This window comes from Macrobrachium rosenbergii, chromosome 24 (assembly GCF_040412425.1).
Source record: "Macrobrachium rosenbergii isolate ZJJX-2024 chromosome 24, ASM4041242v1, whole genome shotgun sequence".
Taxonomy (NCBI): Eukaryota; Metazoa; Arthropoda; class Malacostraca; order Decapoda; family Palaemonidae; genus Macrobrachium; species Macrobrachium rosenbergii.
Window position 1 is genome coordinate 267,328 of NC_089764.1, and position 25,899 is coordinate 293,226.

Below are 25,899 nucleotides of genomic sequence, written 5' to 3' on the forward strand. Positions count from 1 at the left end.
TGCTCTTAAAGGACAGTGTGCATTTTTTATCCTTTTTCCATAAAGAAGCTTCTATTAAAACGTGCAAATGAATCTTTCTCGAAGTCTCGAGATTATTCAGGTTAATTCCATTTTCAATTCATTTTCTTCTGTACTTCTGTTTGTCGCTGATTCCAACAACGTTGACTCGAGAAGCGAAAATCTTATACTGTAGCCCCTGTACCTCATAGCTCTTTTTCTGGGTCATCCTATCTGTTCTGGCAAAGCATTCTTTACGTACGGTTTAGCTTTTGTAAGCTATTAATATATGTCTTTTGGGAACACGCATTTTGTTATATTCAGATCTCTCTCTCTCTCTCTCTCTCTCTCTCTCTCTCTCTCTCTCTCTCTCTCTCTCTCCGATATCATCTGGATAAACACACATTTCTGAAAATATCAAGAATTTCCGATGCGGAATGGAAGATAGGTTTGCTTAAGCGAAATCGATCCTGACAATTTCATATTCTGCAGGAAACCGCAGACAGAGCAAATATCTGTTTCTGAAGGCAACAAAAGTCGGAAAATTAATCTATATCGCGAGCACCATAATCCGTGGAGTATCCATATAGTACTAAAATGACAGAAAACAATTCGAGAAATTAGGATAAATGTTAATTTAATTGACCAATCTATTAATCGACGAGCAGTGGAACGTGTTTAGTTCTTTTCCCCAAATAATATCTTCCTTCTATCGTCCACAACTGAATTTCACATACGGTAAAGGCTTTTGGGGTTTTCTATCTTGCCTTATGTAGCGCAGAAGATTCATTTCACTTAACTGGCAAAGATATATTTCTCTTGAGTGACGCGTTTGTCTGTTTCTACTTCTCGTTGTTGTTAAACATTTTAAGTTCTTTTTGTATATTTTAATCCTGAGTGACTCAGTGTTTCGTCAACAGTAGAAGCCTCTTCGAGTTTGTACTTTAGGTCAGTGAGGCTTCAGGCGCAAACTCGTCATTCAAGGCGTCCCGATGATATAAAAAAAAATTAAGAAAGGAAATAAAATGAAGAGTAATAAAATAGAACTGGTATCATTTGACTTTAAACTATTATTTGATATTGGAGTTTTTATGCTGTTGTGTTACGTCTCCTTAACGTGATTGTGCGAAACTCACGCTAGAATTAAAGTAAAACTTTACGGCGAAAGAAATGAATGTGAGAAACGTTCAACGCACACACTGAAACATCGGAAAATTATATTTTCAAGTCCAAAATGTGAATATGGGGTGAAGTAAAACGTTAACCATAAAATCAAATACCATTACAACAAATATCCAAGAGTACAAATTAACTAAAGGTAGAAGAGAAGCAAATTGCTGGACCAGAGGCGAATGGATTATGAAGGGACTTTTACAAACTAAGAACTGGTATTCCCCTAATACTCTGGAACACTATTCCGCAAAGATAAAACTGAACATGCAGGGCACTTTGATGTACAATGTTTGACCTGAATAATGTATATAGTTGGTCCTCCTTAATTCTCTACACGATTTTGTTCTTTCGTTATGCTTAAAATTTGATGAGTAAATCTGGCACATATGAGTAGGGCACCAACAAAGAGAGAGAGAGAGAGAGAGAGAGAGAGAGAGAGAGAGAGAGAGAGAGAGAGAGAGGATAAATATCAGTTTAGTTCTTTCTGAGAATTATAAATCAGTTGACCAATAAACAACCTTATTTTATTTCAATGACACCTCAAAATTTAGGTACCCTGCCTAAATTAACGATAGTGAACAGAAGTTCAGTTTAACATCACTGTGATACGTTATTATCCTGATGCAGAGACCAGTGATGTAATGACTGATCTTGTGCCATGTGCCGCAACAAATGTTAATGATTTCCGTAGATGCACTGGATTCAAAAGCTGCAGCGCTGAATTTATAACTTATCGGATGTTCTTTCAACACGAGTTGAATGAAGCCTTTTTTGATGTTGAAATAGCATGCCTGGTGTATTGGTGTCTGTTGGTGTCAGGCTATAGCGGAGATCGTAGAATTTCAAAACCCAGACTTATAAAATCTTGAATCAAAAATGAAGGAACGACATAAAAAAAATTAGACTGTATTTTGCAGGAGACAAATAAAAAAAAATGTTGAGTGAGATTTTGCAGTTCGGAAGCTAGAAAAATGAAGCTCGCAAAGTAGTCGCTAAAATGGATATGGAAAAGAAACTTTAGTTTCCTTTTGACTTGGGTGCTTATACTTTTTTTAAATTTGTTCTATTGAAAATATAATAGCAACAAACCAGTGGTTTTCCTCCTCCTTTTACTTCTTTATAAAATCTTTACAGCAATTACCAGTCGACAACATTGCTTTTAAATTACCTTGGGTTTAAAAACTATACTTTTGTACATGTGCGATTAAAATGAGAAATCTACGATCATAAGTTGTCACTGCTTCTCTTGCTTCACTTTATTTATTTCCTTAGAATTTACGTTTTTTATGAAAACCACCATATAACAACAAAGTACATGGAGCGGGGCCTTTCCGGACGGCCGGCATCGCCAATTATCACGAAGTGAAACACACTCGAACACCTTTTGAACTCTTCCGGATTTTGGTTTGGGTGTTTTTTTTTTTTTTTGCTTTGTTTTTTAAATGAGTTTGCTGCATATAATGCAAAGCAGTCATTGTGTGATTATATAGACACCACTGTGTTGAATTCTACAACCTGTAAAATATCGAAACGAAGAAAAAATGCCGAAACTGCCGAGTTGTAGTTAGGTCAGTGGGGAGGGGGAGGGAAAGGTAAAATTTGTGTGTTGTGTGTGTGCGTGGAAATTACAATTTGAAGCAGCGTCACACAAGTGGACGAATCACAGCGCTAACCAAGTTAACGTAATGAGTAGAAGCAGGAGCAGGACTTCCCTCATCTAGGTTTAAACGTCTTCTGGAAAGGTAGTGTGCTTTGTCGACATGTCATTCTCTCTCTCTCTCTCTCTCTCTCTCTCTCTCTCTCTCTCTACTATCCCCTTAACAAATCCTCATGATATCATTGTAAGAGTGACTGTATAGTTTAATGGATTCCCTGTATTTATATGCTGTTTCATAAATCTCATTATCTTGTTATTATTACAGATATGGAAGTTCAGCCACAACGTCGTGAAAGGCCACCGAGGGCTAGAGCCAATCGACCTGAAGTGATAACAGAGCGAGGCAGGATTATTGGCCATCACGAGGCAGGGAAGGGCATACGGGAAATAAGTCGCCTTATGGGTATCTCCAGAGATAAGGTTAGGCGTTGGCTGAGAAGACATGAGGAGGAGGGTCACGTGCTCACCAGGCCCAGATCAGGAGGGCCAAGAGTTACCACACCTGAGGAGGATGGCCGCATACAAAGAGAATCAGAGAGAGCACCACTCAAAACTGCAGTAAGCATAACAAGGGACGCACAAGTTCAGTGTCACCCAATAACAACAAGGAGGCGATTGTGGGAGACTGGCCGACATTGTTTCATCCCTGCACGGAAGGAAGGAAACCTTAACTGCTGGCCACAGAGAAGCCCGCCAAAGGTTTGCCGAGGCGTATGCGGATGTGGGACTCGAGTTTTGGAGGCGTGTCATTTTCACCGACGAGAAAAGTTTCACGTCTGTCGCAGCAGTCGGTCGACAGTGTTGGCGAATCCGCAACACTAGATACTCTCCGACACACATCCAAGAAATATCAAGAAGCGGTCGTGTGACAACCTGTATGCGTGGATGGATGTGGTGGGGAGGTGTTGGTGAACTTACTAACATTAAAGGATATATGACAGCAGAACAGTATATCAATATTCTCGAGACATCCTTGTTACCATCGGTGCGGGTATATGCCATCCCGGAAACAGAGCCGATACATCTAGTGCAAGACTGCAGTCCAATCCACGCTAGTCGGGCAGTCATGCTTTGGTTTGAGACTCGTCCAGAAATTATACTATTGAACTGGCCCCCTAAAGGAGCTGATTGTAATCCCATAGAGAATCTATGGGCGCATATGGTTCAGGAATGGAATGTAGAGGAGAAAACCAGGGAAGCAGTGAGGAGACACGCACATTCTGTGTGGGAGGGTATCAGAAACCGGCCGAACATTTGCAGCAATCTGGTAGATTCCATGCCTGACAGGCTGCAAGCAATTATAGCAGCAAATGGAGGTTGGACAAAGTATTAACCTATGGCTGAGTCGAGGTGGTTTTAGTGGGAATTCAACGAAGGTTGAGGGTTGGGAGGGAAGGATTGGGTGGAGGGGAGGCGAGCGATTGGCAGGTTGTTGCAAGACTCGACATTTGTTAATGTTGGACTTTTTCCTAAAAAAAAAAAAAAAAAAAATTATTTGTGCGTAAGCTCAAAATTTCTTCCCTGAAATTGTCACATTGATCATTTGTTTTACACTAAATCAAAGTGTGTTGATTTGAAAATATCTAAAGAAAATATTTGTTTTTGTTGATATGATCTTTTCGTTTTATTCTTTCATCTTTGCTCAGGTTACCATTACTCAAAACATGATTCGAAGCAAGCAGGCTTACCATTGGGTTCGCAAAATGATGTTCGCATGGTATAGAAAACTGTTGCGCTGATTCCGCACTCTTGAATCGGTTACAGTGTATAAGAATAAAGGTTTTAATTGTTATCACTATTTTCTATTACAGGTATTACAAAATTCCGCTACTATCTTGTATCTTGTATTATAAGTAAAAAGTTATGCGTGTGAAAAGTAAAGGTTGACTTCAGTATTAGTTGTATGGATAATATAACATGAAAAGTATTTGTCCCCAAGGTTGACTTCAGTATTAGTTGTATGGATAATATAACATGAAAAGTATTTGTCCCCAAGGTTGACTTCAGTATTAGTTGTATGGATAATATTTTAACAAATAACTGTGACTGATATACAGAATCATCTTCTTGTAGCTCCTCACAGTAAGTTTAATCAGAATCACTATTGATATGTATGATACTTGAATTTTCTTCGTCGTCTTGTTCGTCAGATGATATAATGATGCATTTACCTGAAGAATTATCAATATTTTCAACAATGTCATCATCTGACCAATCCTAATTTTCATCGTGTTTCTGGAATCATACAAACATAATTTTCTTCAGATGTTTAATTTTCATCAATTTCATTACCTGAATGTGACGAATCTTGGGGTGGCTGACTTTCATCAAATAAAAGTTTGAGTAAGATGGGGTTACAGTTCTCACTAAGTTTTAGTCGTTTTGTTTTCCTCCCATTCATTTTTTCCAATAACAGTAATACATTAATAACCAAATGAATGTTCTACTACACAGTATGCACGTTAATAATGCAACTGACGGTTGATTCCGAGTGCATTTGTGATGTCGTGGAGTTATTGCTGAGAGTTCACATACTGTGCTGTTTCATGAAAAAGTCGAAATGAATGTTGACCTAACACAATCTCTCTCTCCCTCTCTCTGTCTCTTCCCTTAATATTTCGAGTGTTATGTATTTTTGTGTTCATTTAGAGAGATGATGATGATCATGATGAGAGAGAGAGAGAGAGAGAGAGAGAGAGAGAGAGAGAGAGAGAGAGAGAGACAGACAGACACACACACACACATGCAGAATCTACCCTTCCCTCCCCTCCCACCATCGTTAACTATAACTGGCAGTTTCGGCATTTTCTCTTCGTTTTCGATCAACACAGTGTTCTCTTTATAATGAAACCATGGCTGGAAAAAAAAAAAAATCCGGAAGAGTTCAAAAGGTGTTCGAGTGTTTCGCTCCTTGATAGTTGGCGTTGCGCGCCGTCCAGAAAGGCCCCACTCATAAACTCGGAGCACTACCTAGGTGGGTCGGAGATTGTGGTTTCCGAGTGTACCTCCCTAAAGATGGCGCTCATAACTGCTGTTCATATCGAAACCTGTGCAAAGAAAATATGACAAACGTACAATATATTATGGCCTCCAGCCTGAAGTAGAGAGAGAGAGAAAAAAATTGCCTCCTGGAAAATACAATACTATTTCCAGGCACTGGGTGGAACTGAAAGAATAATTAAGGATTTTCAGCGCTCCTGCAACAACGCAGTGTTCATCCAAAAGTCTCAAGGACAAATTCCTCTCACGAGAATAGCTTAATCGTTAATCATTTTTTTTCGGATGCCATGATATTTTCATTTATATTTTGCAGAGAAAACAGTATTTGATGATTAATAATAGAACCTGTCATTTAAAGGAAATATTAAATGTAAAAGTAATAGTAAGTACAAACTCACTTGCTTACAGGCTGACAAGTTATGATAACATTTAGAAACTGATTGCTATGAGGACGAATAGAATTTACTTCTGGTAATAAAATACTTAACATACTAATACTAAAACATCCCACACAACTGATGCATCATGCTATAGTTCAAACTGAAAGACTCGTACGGAAAATTATACTGTAGATTCAAAGGGGGCAGACGGCTAGTTTCGAGAGGGAAGCAAAGAAAGATTGACAGCAGAAATATGAAGGAAACAGTATATGCTAGTATCTTCCTGCATGGAAAAAACGCACATGTCTTTCGGGCAAAAGTCGTCAGCTATTGGGTTTGATTTACTGTTACTCAAGTATTCACCACACGCTCCCCAGCTGTGGTCTGTCTGTCGTTTGGCAGGCAATGAATAACATTACCCTACTTAGGCCTGATGCTGTGCAATAACACAAGCATGGAATGATGTATTTCCTTGGGCCATTTTCTTGCCTCCCCATATTTTTTTCCCGTATGTAAGTAATGTTCAGTGGCATATATTTAGCGATTTTAACATCAAAACTAACAAATATTTGCGTACTTTCCTTACATATGAACTAAATTTTACTCTTAGAAATTGCAAACCATCTTTTTTAATTGATTTCTGTAACTGATGTAAATCATAACTCTAGCGATCCTTAATTTTGTCTGTTTATTTTGTATAAAAATTTTAGAAGACCTGGAATACAATGATAATGCTATGTTCATTAGAATTAATAATAATAATAATAATAATAATAATAATAATAATAATAATAATAATAATAATAATAATTTATTAATATTAATATTATTACTACTATTATTATGGTCAAGGCTGTAAGATATTAATATCTATTTTCTTCCTTCGACTCTATACCACAATCATGTTATCTAGTGACTCGGAAACTCTAATTAAAATTTGCAGGACGTTAATATCGGAGACATCATATACATACATACATACATATATATACATATATATATATATATATATATATATATATATATATATATATATATATATATATATATATATATATATATATATATATATATATATATATATATATATATATATATATATATATATATATATATATATATATATATATATATATATATATATATATATATATATATATATATATATATATATATATATATATATATATATATATATATAAAATATAAAGGAGCCCATAGAAACGCCAAAATGTGGAAAATAAAGACTGTATTTCATTGACCAAATTGTCCCTCTCCTGAGGCAAATAGCCTTTATTTTCCACATTTTAGCGCTTTATGGGCTCCCTTGTTTTTGATGGAATTTTTTAACTTGAAATATTTCAGTCTATATAATTATATATATATATATATAAATATATATATATATATATATATATATATATATATATATATATATATATATATATATATACATACATATATATATATATATATATATATATATATATATATATATATATATATATATATATATATATATATATATATATATATATATATATATATATATATATATATATATATATATATATATATATATATATATATATATATATATATATGTATGTATGTATGTATATGTATATGTATATGTATATGTTTATGTATATATATATATATATATATATATATATATATATATATATATATATATATATATATATATCCGTATATCGTGACACGACAATTCAGCGCCAGACAATTCAGCGCCAGACAATTCAGCGCCGACAATTCAGCGCTAAACAATTCAGCGCAAAGACAATTCAGAGCAAAGACACTTAAAAAGAAAAATTATAAACAGGTGAAAAACAGGTAAAAAAAAAAAATAAATGCTAAAATATTTATTTACTGAATTTAGTACAAAAATAATTGTTAAAAGTTTATTTATTGGTTTAGTACAAAAAAAAATTATTTATTGGATTTAGTACAAAAAAATTTATTATATAAAATATAAAAATAAATGCTAAACAAATTATTTAATTCCTATTTTTGAAGTGTTATCTGAAAAATAACAGCTCGCAAATATTCTAGTTTGCCAACTCGCGTGTCATATTCAGAAACTATTGTTTTTATGGCGGAATAAGCTCGTTCATATTTTGAGTGTTTTGCAGTGTCCTGTTTTCCAGCATTTATTCTAATCAGCGTTTTTCTGTATGATCTTGTTCCAGTCGAAGAAATTCAATGAATTTTGTAAATTGTTGTGGTTATGACCAAGTGAAGTCTGAAATGCATGATGCCACCCTTCTACTGCGTTATTGGTCTTCGGAAGATTTCTGACAATTCGTTCATGAATATTCCATACCTCAGGCTTAAATGAGGATCTTTTCTTCTGCGGCTAAATGGGCGTCCTATATATGTCTTCGAAATAAGCAACGAGGTCGTCTAAATCATCTGGTATTTCATCCTGCAATTTTTCAAAGACTTCAGTAACATCATCAATAGGAACGAAAGCCAGTGCAACTAGCATCTTGCAAAATAAGCGCATGCTTTCATTATGTAAATATACTGTAGGCTTGTTAGATTCAGGCTACCGATTTTTCTCCAAACACTTTGTCCCAGATGAAACAAGCAGCCAACTACACAAGCGCCAGAGAAAACTTCACTTATAGCATTATGGAATGCCTTTCAAAGTCACACAAAATTGTATCGGGTCGTATACCAGATTCCAAATAAAGAAGCACATCTAAAATTTTTTGTATGTTTCTTGACTTTTATTCTGCAGCAATGCATAAAACATTGGATAAACACGACCTTTCTTATTATGTGTATAACATGAACTTGATAGAAGAGTTTGGGTGCCACTTTGAAAGTGCCATCAACACCAATGCTTATTTTTTCAGTAGTTTTTAAATTTTCTGGGTACATGAGAATCGTTGTGCCCCTAAGCAACCTGTTCTGGTGATTGAGCAAACTAGGACAACACATTCTGATAACTCATATATATCTGGCTTGGGTAACTGGATGGTGGCAAGCACCCACTCATGCATTTGCTTGTCAACATAACCAAGTGCCCCATCAACTAATCCCAGAATGCTTGCAGCTGAAGGAGCCCTGATCCCATCTTGAGACCACTGATGTGCTGCTGATGATCATTTGGAGTCCACACACCCAAGACAAAATAGGCCTTTCTGGTGTGTTCCAATTAATTCCTTCAATGAGTCAAAGAACAGCTGCATCTCTGTAAGTAGGAAATTCAGCAGAACTCCCACATGGAGGTTTTCTATCTTCTAACCATCATGAGATTGCCCTTCATCTCCTAAGTTGACAGAATGGGGGAGTAAGGATTGATGGTTGATGATCAGTGTTGCATTTATTGCCATTGCAATGAATGCATATAAGCTGGTTGTTCCTGTCAAGGCAGGAAGTTGTGCTGATATCTCCCTTAGTCTTTTGATTTGAGTTGCTATGAGATGGACTATCGCTGATACTGTGTTGATCAATGTGCCCAAGTTTTTTCTGTTGTTTGTCACAATCACCAGCTTATGACAAAATGAGAGAGTTGATCCTGGACTCAACTGCATCCTGAAGTTAGGATCAACTAATCATCAGGATAATGTAGCAGACAGATCCTGGAATGAATGGACCAAACTAACACCACTGACTCTTATCTTAACACCTGTGGAGAATCAACATTTAGAAGCAAAGCTTCAAACTACAGATTTTCAGTAGTACAAGTGAGATACTTCCAAGTCCTATGGATGGATACCTGAGTAATATCCATTTTCCAGATTTATAAAAAGTGTGAAGTCAAATTTAATAGGATACTAAACATGAAATTTTTATCAAAACAAAGTTAAAAAGAACTTGTTCAGAGGAGAGATATTGACAGGGTGTTCAGCTCCAGTAACCTTTTATCCACCAAGAGGAAATGACTCTAGAAGCTTGGAAAGTAGTCCTCTACAACTCTCAGGCTGTCTTCCAGCACTGTCTGCACATCAGTCAATGAGAGAGAATGAAATGGATTGGTCTGAGAAAGGTGAGTGTACTGTCCTGAAGTGAAGTCCCTAAACTGCTGGGACACTGACTCACCTGGTACGCTCTGCCTCTTTCACACTGCATTACCCAATGGTTTGACAGGTATCCTCCAAATCACAGCCTTGGAGATGAGAAATGCTGGGCTTAAACATCTTCCTCCCTTTAGGCCCAGGCTTGGTTGGAAGACTTACAGGGTCAAGATCCTGACACTTTCCTCTCTAGGAAGACTTTGGGAACCTGCAAAAGCCTTGAAGAGACTTGGTCTTTTGTAAGGAATTCTTCCTTAACAAGACTGGTGAATAGGTGTGAAGTTTGTTAGAAGTACAATGTCTTAGTTTTTTCCATCACTAGTGATGGCGCCACTCTGAATGGCTTCTGGTTGCTACAAACCAGATACATAAATTTGAAATTTGATTTTAATACTGTTCATTATGATGACTGGCTATTTCTTTAATAACTGTTTGTTGTTTTGAATAGAAATTCCCTTTTTCCGTTATATTCACTTTTGACTACAACATTTCTATGAAGTTTTGCCACGCAAGAGAAATCAACTTTCTTTTTCGAAATGAAAGAAATCCTCCTATGAAAATCTGTTATTGGAGATTCAGGTTTGTAAGTGTCCTTCAAAGAAAGTGACCGACCTCATTTGCTAATAAAAAAAAAAAAAAAAACCGTAAACTACATCCGTGGATTTTGAAGGACGCTTCAGTACTAATAACTTAACTCTGTGGAACAGAAAGTTCTTAAGCTCTTGTCATAATCTGTCTTTGCTTAGCTACACACAGGATTCTATGTAACTCGGACAATCTCTTGTTTTTGCAAGGAATGGCAAAAAAACGCTTGCTCTGTACTATTCTACCTTCGAACTGTAACGTTAATACTAGCAAATTGTAGATCAGAAAACTCATTTCCCTTAATATATAATGCAATCAGTTCTATTAGTAGAAGTGCAGCGTCATTCAGTTCTTGTTACTCAGAATATGACAAATTTATAAGTCCTCTTTCCTCGGAGAGAGAGAGAGAAAGAGGGAGAGAGAGAGAAATTTTTTAATTCATAAAATAGGGAACGGTCTCCATGAATCCTTTGTGGGTTTGTTCGTGTACCAAACATTATCGGAACGGAAAGGACAATAATCCGGGATTGCCAACGCTGTTGCGACAATGCAGCATTTGGGAAAGGCGCCATGTCCCGAAATATCATGAGAAGTAAAAACAGATGTAATAAAAGAAGCAGAACAAAAGTTGGGGAATTTTAAACAGTGAAACAATTGATTTTAAGTTTATTAAAAGATATTCATAACACCATTTTTATTTCATCTGTCTATTACCTACAAAGGCATTACTAATGGTTCAAATTTACCTGGAATATTAAATGTTTTATAAATGTCGACATCATTTGAGATGCAATAAAGAAGCCAATGGGGCGGGAATAGTTTTTCCTTGACTTTTTTTTATTCGGAACTTCCTCAACTGAAAGCATGACTCATGGAAGACTGAAACGTTCCTCAGTGTCTGGATCCAAGCAAATCTCAGTTATATCCCAGTTATATTCTCCGGTAATTTTTTGAGTTTCTTTGATTTACAAATGAAGAGAGATTGTTTCATTATAAAATTGGTCTTCCTTCCAAAGCTTTCCATAGGTAAGGTGAGCAGTTATTAGCGTAAGTCACTTGAAAGCAGCTTTACAGTCTGTCGGTAAATGATATTCAAAAACAAATGCCGTCTGTAAAAACAGATGTTTTGCAGAAAAGTGTATTGGGATTTACCTATCTAAATGTTTAAATGTTACACATTTCAAGATGACTTGACAGACAAAACATTCTTTTTGAGTCCCAGTTATATTTGATTTCAAATGAATTTCCTCCTCTTTTGGAGAGAGAGAGAGAGAGAGAGAGAGAGAGAGAGAGACAGACAGACAGAAAGACAGACAAAAGACAGACCGACAGACAGACAGCAAGTTTTTTGAGAGAGAGAGAGAGAGAGATTATTCATTCATAAAATAAAAAATAGTCTCCATTAATCCTTTATGAGCTTGTTCGTGTATCAAAGCGGAACCAAAAGAACAATAATCATGAATTACCAACGATGTTGCAACAATGCAGCATTTGCGTAATGCTGCAGGACGAAGCCAAGTCACCGTGAACGTCTTGCTGCGCTGAAAAGAAATTGTTTCTATTTCTGAACCTAACTGGCCTTACAGTATAGGGATGCCTAGAAAAAAGGGGATCAAATTTGTGCAACCACTCATTAGAACTTAAAAAAGTTAAGTATATCTTAGTTTAACCAGACCACTGAGCTGATTAACAGGTCTCCTTGGGCCGGCCCGAACGATTAGATTTATTTTACGTGGCTAAGATCCAACTGGTTACCTAGCAACGGGACCTACAGCTTATTGTGGAATCCGAACCACATTATGAGGAGAAATGAATTTCTATCACCAGAAATAAATTCCTCTAATTGTTCATTGGCCGGTCAGATAGTCGAACGCTGGGCCAACAGCGTGCTATCCTTATCTTTACTTTGGTAAGTATGAGCCGTTTCATTAAAACGTCACTCTTTGTAATCCGTTCTTTTATACATTTCATAGAAAAGACATAAAATCATGCAAATGCATCAAACATTTATTCATTGAGAAAGGTAAGATAGTATTAGACAGGTGAGAAAGAAAATGATGATTGCTCTCTTAAACGGTTCGGTTTTTATTATCATTTCCATTCCCGGTAGTACATTACTCATCTAATAGATAGATACTACCGATATGATTGTGTTTGTGAAATCTTTTTGATAGCCATAATCAGAAGAATAAAGCTGGGTGAAATGTATCTTGTTGATACTGTGACAGTGACAGAAGTTAGAATAATTTTCATTAGAATCAGAACAAATATCATCAGGAGTAATAACAGACGCACTAAAGTGGCAGGATGGGAATGGGAATGCTAATGAACACCGAATCGTTCAAGAAAGCAATCGTCATTTTCTTTCTCACCTATCTAATGCATTTCTCAATGAATAAATGTTGATGCATTTGAATGATTTTTATGTCTTTTTCCATGAAATGTATAAAAGAACGGATTACAGAGAGTGACGTTTTAATGAAACGGCTTATACTTACCTAAATAAGGATAAGGATATCAGTTCTAATGAGTGGCTGCACAAATCTGATCCCTTTTTTATATCCTGAGTTATATCCTCCCTCCTGATTTACATATGAATTTCCTCGACCTATTTGGTCCTCCTTGCTTCCTTTCTTCATCACTGAATTCCATTAATCGGTGAGCAGTTATTACGAGTCGTTAATTCTTGCAAAATATAGCTCAGAAAATTCCTCTCACTCCATGTACAGTCTTCTGTCTTCGGAAACCAAATGTCATTTGTTCGTTTTAGAAAAGTGTAGATTGGGAGTTAATTCTTGTTGCTCAGAATACAGCAAGTTTTTGAGTTCCCTTTGATCAGAGAGAGAGAGAGAGAGAGAGAGAGAGAGAGAGAGAGAGAGAGAGAGAGAGAGAGAGAGAGAGAGAGAGATTATTCATTCATTCATAAAATAAGAAATGTCCTTCATTAATCCTTTATGAGCTTGTTCGTGTACCAAAGGGGAACCAAAAGAACAACAATCCGGGATTGTCAAAGCTGTTGCAACAATGCAGCATTTGCGTAAGTCTCCAGGACAAAGCCATGTCCCAAAATAAAAGTTTTGCCGTCTGGGAATGAAATTGTTGCTATTTCTGAAACCTTACTGACCTTATTCTGACGCTTAAAAAAGGTGAAGAAATAGTAGGTCTAGAATTTTACAGTCCCTCTTTAGAGCTGATTTATTTATTTTTACTTTGGTAAACACAAGCGGTTTCACCCACATTTCAGTTAGCGTAGTCTTTTCTTTTATATATCTCGGTGACATCATCCTATGTCTATGTGTTTGTGAACCCTCTCTGATAATCAAAAACACAAGAAAAACAACAGATGAAATATATCTTACTGTGATAGAAGAAGCAAAAATTTTTGTAAAGCTGGTAATAATTATTGCTACTTTCAGCAACAGTACCAGAAGTTAAAATGTGTAATTGATCAAATCTTTTTCTTGTTTTATTAAAATCAGCACAAATATTATCTGTAGTAATAGCAGATGAAATGAAGAAGCAGAAAGGGAATGGGAATGATGATAGAAAACTTCTTGTTTAAAACGGCCATTAGCAATTTCTTTATAATTTTTGTATGATTTCCTTGATTATCTAAATATGTAAATGTCGACATATTTCAATGATTTGATGTGTTTTCCATGAATCGGTGGAAGACTAACGATTCTTCAGAGCCTAGATCCTAGTTAGGTCTTCCTTCCTTCCATCCTTTCGTCATCACTGAATTCCGTAGATAGATGAGCAATTATTCGAGCCATTAATTCTCGCAAAATGTAGAACAAAAATTAATTTCACCTAATAGACAGAAACTTCATTACTTTGAAACAAGTGCAGTTGATTCTTGCTGGATAAGTGTATTAGGATTCTTTTCTTGTTACCCAGTCTATAGTAAGTTTCTGGGTCTACTTTGATCAGGGGGGAGAGAGAGAGAAAGAGAGAGAGAGATTATTTCACTCATAAATTAGGGAAGTGTCTCCACAGATCCTTAATGAGCTTGTTCGTGAACCAAAGCGGAACCGCAAGAACAATAATCCGAGATTGCCAAAGCTGTTGCAGCAATGCAGCATTTGCGTAAGACCCCAGGAGAACAAAGCTATGACATGAAAAAACGTCTTCCGTTACTGTAATGAAATTGTTGCTATTTCTAAAACCTTACTGACCTTATACTGAGGCTTAAAAGTATGAAGAAAAAGCCGTTGTAATTTGTGGTCCCTATTTAAAATCTATATATTTAGCTCTACGGTAAATACAACCCGTTTCATTTCCATTTCACTCGTTTATAATCTGTTCTTTCATACATCTCGGTGACATCATCCCATCTAATGGTACGTGACGTAATCTTGATATGTTTCTGCGAAATCTTTGTGGCAATCATAACCACTTGATTAAAGCTTTGTGAAACTAAAGTTTTTGATGTTGTGATAGCGGTAGAAGCAGTAACAATTGTAATATTAGTAACAAGTGTTGTTATTTTCAACAAAGTATTATTTTTTATGATTGTTTAAATGTGTAAAGGCCATAGGGATCATTCTTGAAGAATCAGAAAGAATATCATCAGAAGCAATAACAAATGCAATTAAGAAGGAGAATAGTTGTCGGAATGACAGCAGAAAACGATTCTTTGGAGAGAGCCATCGCCAATCTCTTTCATATTTGTCTACTGTTTCCTTACTTATCTAAATGTTTAAATATCGACGCAGTTGAATGGTCTGTGTGTGTTTTCCGTTCCTCCCTCTTCATCTACATGTGAATTGCCTGGACCAATTTGGTCTTCCTTCCTTCCTTTCTTCAACACTGAATTCCATAGATAAATGGGAAATTATTACGAGTCATTAATTCTGGCAAAATGTAGATCAGAAAATTCTTTTCACTTGGTTTACAGTCTTCAGTATTTCGGAACCCAGTGCACTCGGCTCTTTTTGGAACAATGCGTTTGATTCGGTTTGTGCTACTCAGACTATAGTGACTTTTTTTCAATCTACTTTGATCTGAGAGAGAGAGAGAGAGAGAGAGAGAGAGAGAGAGAGAGAGAGAGAGAGAGAGAGAGAGAGAGATTGTTCATTCATAAAATAACGAAGGGTTTCCATGATTCCTTTATGAGCTTGCTCTTGCACCAAAGCGGAAGGAAGCAAAATAATAATCCGGGATTACCAACGCTGTTGCAACAATGCAGCATTTGCGTAAGTCCACCGGGCAAAGTCAGGTCGCGAAATGAACGGTTTCCTTTACTGAAATGGTTACTATTTATAAAAAATAATGGTATTATATTGGTGCTGGAAAAAATGAGAAAATAAGGGGTATTATTTGTGCAAATATCTTTATCGTTACTATGGTGAAAAAGTGCTGTTTTATTTACATTTCACTCAATGTAATCTGTTCTTTTACATGTCTCATTTGTATTTAGGAAATCTTTGTGATAATGATAACTACAAGAAAAAAAGCTTGCTGGAACTCAAGTTTCAGATGCTATGATAGTGATAGAGGTAGCCTATTATTAGTAGTTGCTACCTTCAGCAGCAGTAGCCTATTAGTAGTGTAATTGATTAAATGATAGCAGAGGTATTTATATTAGAATCAAAGCAAATATTATTAGAAGCAATAACATATGCAATAAAGAAGTAGAACGGAAATGGGAATCATAACAGAAAACAGCTCGTCTAAAGCAGTCATCAGTTTCTTTCTTATTCGTCTATTATTTCCTTACTGAACTAAATGTATAAATGTAGACGCATCTGAATAATTTTGTGTTTTGTATGGATCGATGGAAGACACGATTATTCAGTGTCTAAATCCGAGCCCAAATCTTAGTTATATCCTCCCTCCTGATTTACATATGAATTTCCGCGACCTAATTTGGTCTTCCTTGCTTCCTTTCTTCATCACTGTATTCCACTGATCCGCGAGCAGTTATTACGAGTCATTAATTGTTGCGAAATGTAGATTAGGAAATTCATTTTACTTACTATAGTCTTCGTTCTTCGAAAACCGATTACAATGTTTTCTTGTAGGGGGAAAAGTGTTTTGGTAATCATTTCTTGTTACTCAGAATCTAGCTAATTTTTTGAGTTCTCTTTGACCGAGAGAGAGAGAGAGAGAGAGAGAGAGAGAGAGAGAGAGAGAGAGAGAGAGAGAGAGAGAGAGAGAGACTATTTCATTCATAACATAAGGAAGGGTCTCCATGAATCATTTATGAGCTTGTTCGTGTACCAAAGTGGAACCAAAGGAACGATAATCCGGGTTTGCCAACACTGTTCCAACAATACAGCATTTGCGTAAGTCTTCAGGACAAAGCCATGTCGCGAATTGAACGGTACTGTATACTTTACCGAAATGAAATCGCTAATTTTACATTTAAATGTGCATTGAATAAGTGTTATCTTTGCATAATTCTTTTAGCTAATATTTCACATTAAAGTATTTTGCACTTTATTTGTAGAAGCACTCTCAGTTTCTAATTACTTGTGCTTTAAACACACCATTCTTTGGAAAGACAATTAGGCATTAATATTTGTTCTGCAAGTAGTAAGTTGATATTGTACCATACATATTTCCAATTTCAAAAGTCTCAGAAGACTTACAAGTGGACTTAGATTTTTTAGTAACGAGATGTAATGCCCCGAAGTATGAAACCCAAATGTAAAGACTAGAGAATCTTATTTATTGTCCCGCCTTTTCTATGGCAGAGTCAAATGTCTGGGATTAGAGATACATATTTAGTACAAGCTGATCGTAAGACAGGTTGTTGAAGATCGTAAACCTCCCTATGGCCGATTTGATCGCAAGGATGATCTCAATGCTGTACCAAATTCCTCTTGGCGACCGACATGGTTGTTGGTAAGTGGTCTGCCAGCAGTAAGAGACTGATTTCCTATTAGTCGGAGTGGCAGACTGACCGCAGACTAGTGGCATTCTAGTTGTACGGTGGTAGGCGACTATTAGGATCTTTGGTTGTTTTATGGGCGTTACGGTAGTTTGTTTGTTTGGCTAATCCTCCCCCCCTCCTCTTATTTTCAGGAGTGTTTACGTCTGTGTTGGCGTGGCGCCAACCTCTAGTCAGGTTCGGGCAGCAGTAGCGAACAGGTTGTTCTCTTGGGGAAGAGAACTTTTGAGTACCAGCAGCAGTTCGACTTTGAAGACGTTTCTTGGGCAGCCGATGTTTGGGCCCAGGCTGGAGCAGCGCACCAACGAAGATGGTTGTTTGTTGGCCGCAGGTGGAGACCCTGTCGGCAGGTTTTGGCTCAGGCAGTGGCCCCGTGTCCTTTGTATTTTGGCGAGACGGCAGCAGGACGTCGTGATAATACGGCCTGTTGTCGTTAGTTGGTGGACTTCGCTGGAGATGGCTTTTTTTTTTTGTATCGACTGCTGCTGGTACTTCCTTTTTTTTGGATGTAAAGTAATATTGCTTTATTTATTTTTGTGTTTCGTGGCCCGGACCTGGCTCATTTTGTTATGACCTTTGTTTTTTTCTTAAGATATTTTATTAAGTTTGAAATTAATAAATATATTTTTATAGCAAACTCCTGTATTTTGGTTATTCCTCCTTCTTTGTGTGTGCGAGCTGTCGATTAGCCAGAGCAGCCCCAATATTATTTCCATCTAGATCCTGTGTTTTTCTTAAGGGCCGAAAACCTCGGTTCGTTACATTGGCGACCGTGTGACAGGATTGGCTCTGCTCTGGTTGTCGGAGTTTTCACCACATTGGAGGAGGAGGTTGGTTATTTAAAAAAAAAAAAAAAAATTGTAATTTTTTTTTTTCTGTCGGGAGGGAAGGTATTAGGATCTTTGGTTGTTTTATGGGCGTTACGGTAGTTTGTTTGTTTGGCTAATCCTCCCCCCCTCCTCTTATTTTCACAGGAGTGTTTACGTCTGTGTTGGCGTGGCGCCAACCTCTAGTCAGGTTCGGGCAGCAGTAGCGAACAGGTTGTTCTCTTGGGGAAGAGAACTTTTGAGTACCAGCAGCAGTTCGACTTTGAAGACGTTTCTTGGGCAGCCGATGTTTGGGCCCAGGCTGGAGCAGCGCACCAACGAAGATGGTTGTTTGTTGGCCGCAGGTGGAGACCCTGTCGGCGGTTTTGGCTCGGGTGCAGTGGCCCCCGTGTCCTTTGTATTTTGGCGAGACGGCAGCAGGAACGGCCTGTTGTCGTTAGTTGGTGGACTTCGTTGGAGATGGTTTTTTTGTATCGACTGCTGCTGGTACTTCCTTTTTTTTGGATGTAAAGTAATATTGCTTTATTTATTTTTGTGTTTCGTGGCCCGGACCTGGCTCATTTTGTTATGACCTTTGTTTTTTTTCTAAAGATTTCTATTAAGTTTAAAATTAATAAATATATTTTTATAGCAAACTCCTGTATTTTGTTTATTCCTCCTTCTTTGTGTGTGCGAGCTGTCGATTAGCCAGAGTAGCCCCAATATTATTTCCATCTAGATCCTGTGTTTTTCTTAGGGCCGAAAACCTCGGTTCGTTACATTGGCGACCAATGTGACAGGATTGGCTCTGCTCTGGTTGTCGGGTTTTCACCACATTGGAGGAGGAGGTTGGTTATTTCAATTTTTTTTCTGTCGGGAGGGAAGGTATTAGGATCTTTGGTTGTTTTTATGGGCGTTACGGTAGTTTGTTTGTTTGGCTAATCCTCCCCCTCCTCTTATTTTCACAGGAGTGTTTACGTCTGTGTTGGCGTGGCGCCAACCTCTAGTCAGGTTCGGGCAGCAGTGGGAACAGGTTGTTCTCTTGGGAAGAGAACTTTTGAGTACCAAATGCAGTTCGACTTTGAAGACGTTTCTTGGGCAGCCGATGTTTGGGGCCCAGGCTGGAGCAGCGCACCAACGAAGATGGTTGTTTGTAGTGGTGCAGTGGCCCCGTGTCCTTTGTATTTTGGCGAGACGGCAGCAGGACGTCGTGATAATTGACCTGTTGTCGTTAGTTGGTGGACTTCGTTGGAGATGGTTTTTGTATCGACTGCTGCTGGTACTTCCTTTCTTTTGGATGTAAAGTAATATTGCTTTATTTATTTTTGTGTTTCGTGGCCCGGACCTGGCTCATTTGTTGTGACCTTTGTTTTTTTCTAAAGATTTCTATTAAGTTTAAAATTAATAAATATATTTTTATAGCAAACTCCTGTATTTTGTTTATTCCTCCTTCCACAGCTGTCGATTAGCCTAGCCCCAATATTATTTCCATGTAGATCCTGTGTTTTTCTTAAGGGCCAAAACCTCGGTTCGTAACAGCGACAGTGCGCCTATCAAACCCCCTCCAGGTGCCCACTGGTTGACCACCCGTCGCATGACTGGTTGTCCACCTAAAAAAATATTCAATGGTTGCCCTCTGGTTGCCGGGTTTTGAGGCTGCAGGTGGTTGGGAGCTGGTCGTAAGGCCAGTGCTACAGTGGCTTAAGAAATGGAACTTCATTAATGTGAGGTATGATGAATAATCTGTAAGTAATAAGAGGTCTTTTCATAGACAAGTGGAAATCTTATGAGGTCAGATTCTATGTCAGGAAATAAAACCTGCACATCTAATGAGCAAAAGACAAACTAATGGCCGCTTCTCCTCAACAGTGTTTTAATCCCGTTTGGACCCCAATTCCATGGCTTTTGTCTAACGATGGACCCAGTACGAAAAACTGCATCATTCATATAATCTTGTTCCAAAGAAGAAAAGGTGAAACTTTACAAAATTGGGCAAGGTGCCCTCCTGGTCTTTGGAGACCAAAATTTACCTTTTACTTCAGTGATTTTTTTTCTGTGTTGATTTCTGGCCGTATCGAAGTTTTCCTGTCATTTCTCATTAGTCGTTGCAATATACTAACCTCTCAAATCCTAACTGATAAATATAACCTCGCTTTTACTAAGGGGGAAGCAAATTTTATAAGAGGATCCTTTTCCAAAGACTGTTTAGTTTAAAATTCAAATAATCCCTGAAGCCCACACACACACACAGAAAAAAAAGGTGTTCCTTTGGGATGTAAGAACTTCTCTTTAGAGAATTCTGAAAACGATGAATCTTATATTCTTGGGAAGTCGAGTTTGGCACTTTATTGTTTATTCTTAAAGCGATAGATCTCTGTTGCTGAGAATATTGCCAACTGCCTGCCCGAAAGCAATACGCGAGAAGACAGGGTTGTACAGTAAGTCATACTTTTACCTTTTCATCTTCTTGTTCCTTCCTCTTTTTATTTCGTCTCTTTCGTATCTAACAGCAACCATTATTTCCTGGGCGACTTTATGACTCTTATATAAAGACTGACATGGTAATGGTTTCCTTTATTCCTCCTCGGGCTAAATTTTCTTCTCAGAGATCTTGTTCTATTACCTTTTCAAGTTACTGTTCCCGTAATCTTTACTGCATGCCACAACGATGACTCCATTTTTAGTATTTCTTATAATTTTGCAAACTCAGCTCACCCTCCAGGGTCCAGGAATTTAATGTTATTTCTTGGGAAAGTTTTATCTGACTTTCTCCCAGTCGTAAACTGCCTAATGATATATTTATATGTTAGTTATTCCATCGGTTTCGATATATTTCTTTATCTGAACTTTTTAGCTAGTATAATTAGCTATTCCGTAATATTTCATCTGAGAGGAAAGGTTTTTATTAATTATTTGACTTAAGGTAACTTTCAATTGATTCTTTGAATGTATAAAATACACACGAGAAATAGGAGAATTATTTATAGTTTTACTTGCAAATGTAACAGTGATAGGCATCAGCTCCTCACATCAAATAAATTTTCATATGGGTTCACTTTTGTCCAGCACTAATTTTTGCACACAATCCTGTAGAACTCGTGGTGCTAATTATTAATGAGGAAAGTGTTCCAGAATGAATGTACTGGATGTCCGGATTTCAAATGAAAACTTGCAGCATTTTTATTTGCTCTGAATGTCATATATATTTGGACATTCCAGCGTGTTTATTTTTTTATTTATTTATTTTTTTTTTTGTGCTTGCTGACTTTCATGTTAATTTTAAAAGTCATACTTAGCTATCTCAGAGTGTTAGGTACATTACTTTCGTCGTCATTTTTATTCTAATTTTTCCTTTTTATTTTTCGCCGTCTACTTTTTGTTATTTTTCTCAAGGTGTATGTCTTCCATCTTGTTTATAAATTTTGGCATTCATCTTATAGATCTTTCCTGGTTAATTAAAAAGAACTTTTTTTGTCCAGTAAGAGTAAGTCCACAATACTACTACTACTACTACTACTACTACTACTACTACTACTACTACTACTACTACTACTACTACTACTACTACTACAAATAATAATAATAATAATAATAATAATAATAATAATAATAATAATAATAATAATAATCTTCAATATTCTCTCTAGTTTTGTCTCACGATCTGGTCTCCGTGATAATTCTTTCTTCCTCTGATTTGCATATTGAAGGCATTCACTCCACACAACAGACTTACTTTCTTTCTCACCGTGACTTATTTGCATGTTTACGGATCTATAATTTGCTCTTACTCTTTTTTTCGTCGTTTTCTGCCCGTTCCTATTTCAAGTGTCACGTTAACTAGTCATCTCTTTCCATGCCGTGTTTCTTTATTTATTCTTCCCTCTGTTCGTGTCTGGTTTATCTCATTGCTCTCCCATGCGGGATGATTTTGTTTGTCGTCTACAAAAGATCGTTCTCAAGTCCCCAGCGGGGAATAAGTGAAAAAATGAGCGACAAACGTTAAATAATTAGAAAACTTCCGAACGAAAATGGTTTTTCAGTAAGATCGAATGTTTAGCTGGTGCTTTTACGATGACGAAAGATAGCACACACACACACACACACAGGGGGAGAGAGAGAGAGAGAGAGAGAGAGAGAGAGAGAGAGAGAGAGAGAGAGAGAGAGAGAGAGGCGATATAATACAAGCCTTTTGCTGATGTATTTTGACGATGTATGACACCTTAGGTGAGAAAGGTCTCAGCCGTTTGAATATCATATTTTTGAATGATAAAGTAATATTGTAGAATTCAAATGGAAAACTTTCACGACAACCAAAATTAAAGATGCAGAATATGAAATGCCAGAAGATGAAATATAAGGAAGGGAGAAGACAGAGATTAAAGTTTTAAAGCCGTGAGGCGCTGCTGGCCATGGAATAGCTGCCAATTTCCCATTTCGAGATAAAGAATTCCTTCCCAGATGGAACTAGCTCATGTGAGGTTTACAACCTGCAATTAACTCCGCATCCACCGAGGAAAGTAACCCACTTCATTTAACAGTAAAGGAAAAACCTTGAAATGCGTCCGTGGATTGTGGCGGTGCTTAAGCGCTAATGTCCCAATCCGGTGGAGCAAATGTGCTGGAGAGTTTCTCCCAGCCCGCCCTTGCTGCTGCTGGCCAGTGCCAGTTGCACGCGGGATTCTGTTGAGGTCGTGTGTCCGTCTCTCGTCTTTAGTGAGCGCGTGACAGAAAAGTGCTTGATGCGTATTGTCGTAGTTTTAAACTGTAACTTTGTCGTTCTTATGATGCTATGTACATGCAAATCTTTGTCTCAGCTTAATACTCGTGTTATTTTACCATGAACTTAAGGAAGGTGTCTGTGTAGAGTCTTCTCCAGAAGTAAGGTAAGTTTTTTCTCTCTTGACGAAGCAGCTTCTGTAATACGCAACTGATATATCCAATGATGAAATTAATCAAATTTCATCGTGATTTGAAACAAAGAAACTGAAATAGTTGCTCTGAGTTTATTTTACGCTTACAACCTATGAATAGAATGAGTAGATTATTAGATAGACAAGCTTTTAAAGTAAAAACTTTTTTGGGCTTTGGGTTTTTTTAATACAAGGTATCGTGTGATGAAAAGCAATATTGACCAGCAAGTATGTCTGAAACTTTTAAGCGTTTATGATCTATTGAAACTTACGAGTAACTCGGTTGATCTCATATATGACTACTACTACTACTACTACTACTACTACTACTACTACTACTACTGACAACGAACGCAATATGATGAAAAAACAAAGGACATTCACTGATTCAGTAACAAACACCGAAACAATCAAATAACACGAGATAATTCCGTACATGTCCAATAAAAAAAAACAATTTAATGAAATAACCAATCGTTTATAATCAATAAACGGTTCATAATTCTTTTACTTTTTAATTCTTTTTTTTTTCTTTCAAATTTTTACTGAGCATTCTCCATTGCACAAAAAGAGGAGGATAGTCGTATATTTTTTTCATAATTTTCATTCAAAAGACCTGGATTTATATAAGACAGAGGGAAGTTTATAAGGTCATAGGGATTTCATTACAAAAATTTTGTAAAGACATTGACTTATCTTTCGCTTTATTTCTGTGCAAATGTGAACGTATGAGCAGAGTAGTGTTACGTATTTCATTAGAAATACGATTTAGTCATAGGTAGTTATGTGTTAATGTATATTCTCACTGATATGATCGACATGTGTTTTGCACACGCGCACACAGATACTTTATATATATATATATATATATATATATATATATATATATATATATATATATATATATATATATATATATATATATATATATTTTTATAGGTCTCTCAGGGTGGAAATAGGGGCGTTACCCATGGGCCATACAAGTGATTGTGTGTTGATGATTTCTATATATATATATATATATATATATATATATATATATATATATATATATATATATATATATATGTGTGTGTATGTATATATATATATATATATATATATATATATATATATATATATATATATATATATATATATATATATATATATATATATATATAATCATAGATATTTCAGAAGTGTGTCCATAAACCATGATTCGACAAAGTTAATTAAAACTATTATAGCTTTATTGTTTTTTATTGTAATCAGCTCCTGGGATGTTCATAGGCGTGTGCATGAACCGTGATTTTACATACAATGTATCAATAAGCGTCTTGTGGAAGTACTTTATTTTTTTCATATTCCTTTTCTTTGGTCTTCCCATGGGTGAGTCGAGACGTGAAAATGGACAGTTTTGCATATGAGGAACTTAACTGCTTCGGGTTACCCTGTAACTGATACACTTACACTGAATGAATATATATATATATATATATATATATATATATATATATATATATATATATATATATATATATATATATATATATATATATATATATATATATATATATATATATATATATATATATATATATATATATATATATATATATATATGTGTGTGTGTGTGTGTGTGTGTGTGTGTGTCTGTGTGTTTGTAAAATGTACACATAAATACATTTAACACGCACACACACGCACACACACAAATATATATGTGTGTGTATGCTGTATATTTGCAAACATTCAGTGGAAGAGTATTAATTACAGCGTAACCCGAAGCAGCTAAGTTCCTCATATGCAAAACTGTCCATTTTCACGTCTCGACTCACCCATGGGAAGAGCAAAGAAAAGCAATATAAAAGAAAAAAACAAATACTTCCACAAGATGCTTATTGAAATACTGTACGTAAAATCATGGTTCATGCACACGCCTATGAACATCCTAGGAGTTGATTACAATAAAAAAACAATACAACTATACTAGGTTTAATTAGCTTTATTAAACCAAGGTTCATGTACGCACTTCTGAAATACCTCTGAGAGTTAGTAACAATATTAAAAAAAGAAGACATTTGTCATAGTTTTGATGGAGCCGGTTAAATCCTTGGTCATGCAAGCGCTTACTCAATACCTCCTTAATTAAAATACAGTTAGGAAATCCAGATGTGATAATTTTCGTGATTTTCTTTAGATCATGATTTCTACAAATATCTTAAAAGTTTATTACAGTACTGGAGAGAATAAACTTGTACTTCTGCTAATGAACGTTGTTAAATCATGGTACATGCAAACACTTCTGAAATATCTCAGAGGTTAAGTACAATACTAGACAAAGGGTTCAAATGTAAAACTTTTAATGATCGTTGTTAAATTACGGTTCATACTCACAATGCTGAAATACCAAAAGAGTACACCCGGAGGTTCATACTCAAACAAATGAAATATTTCCAAAGTTA

At 36.2% G+C, this 25,899-nt stretch overlaps 1 pseudogene; it reads left to right on the forward strand.

Moving 5' to 3' along the window:
* The first annotated feature begins 2,493 nt into the window (after positions 1 to 2,493).
* Positions 2,494 to 4,617, forward strand: LOC136851727 (uncharacterized; annotated as a pseudogene).
* Positions 4,618 to 25,899: the final 21,282 nt, after the last annotated feature.